The sequence below is a fragment of the Myotis davidii genome, unplaced genomic scaffold (genome assembly GCF_000327345.1).
Source record: "Myotis davidii unplaced genomic scaffold, ASM32734v1 scaffold698, whole genome shotgun sequence".
NCBI lineage: Eukaryota > Metazoa > Chordata > Mammalia > Chiroptera > Vespertilionidae > Myotis > Myotis davidii.
In genome coordinates, this window is record NW_006290032.1 from 991437 (window position 1) to 992025 (window position 589).

The window sequence follows — 589 nt, forward strand, 5'->3', positions numbered from 1 at the left end:
CATGGTCATGCAGCCCATGGGACAGCAGGTCCCTCCTCCCTGGTCTGAATGACAGGAATGACACTCTCCATACCTCCTAGTACCCTGAACATCACTCTCACCATCTCACCATCAACAGCTCCATCAAGTCTGAGGTGTGTGGTATCAATTGACAATAAGCCGTGAATGCTTCCTGGGGAGAAACAGTGGGTGGTTTTGCTTCTCCTTTGGTTTTAGGTAGCGAGGACCCAGGCAGAGGGACAGGCAGGTGGGTAATTCTGAGAGGAATCCCAGAGAGGGCTGGGGTGTGGGGGTGAGGATCTAAAGGAGGGAGAAGAGTGCTAAGCTTGCTGGGACCCGGGCAGCTGACAGCGGGGACGTGGCCTACGAGCCGGAAGTGGGACAGGCATTTTAAGACGGGCTGTTCTATCTCAAAGTAAAGAAGACTATGTCTTCATTCCATTCAATAATCATGAGTTTCCATCTAAAACGCTTGTTTTCATCCTCATATGAAGGAATCACACATTCTCACATCAGGTCATGGTTGTTTTTTCAATTAATGTGCCCGAGGAGAAGGCACGTGCCTTCACTTTTGCAGTAAAGGAGGGAA

At 49.9% G+C, this 589-nt stretch overlaps 1 protein-coding gene across 1 annotated transcript in view; it reads right to left on the reverse strand.

Moving 5' to 3' along the window:
• Positions 1–589, reverse strand: part of LOC102768739 (bifunctional heparan sulfate N-deacetylase/N-sulfotransferase 4) — a 145663-nt gene that overhangs the window by 80150 nt on the left and 64924 nt on the right. The gene's annotated exons all lie outside the window — the stretch shown is intronic.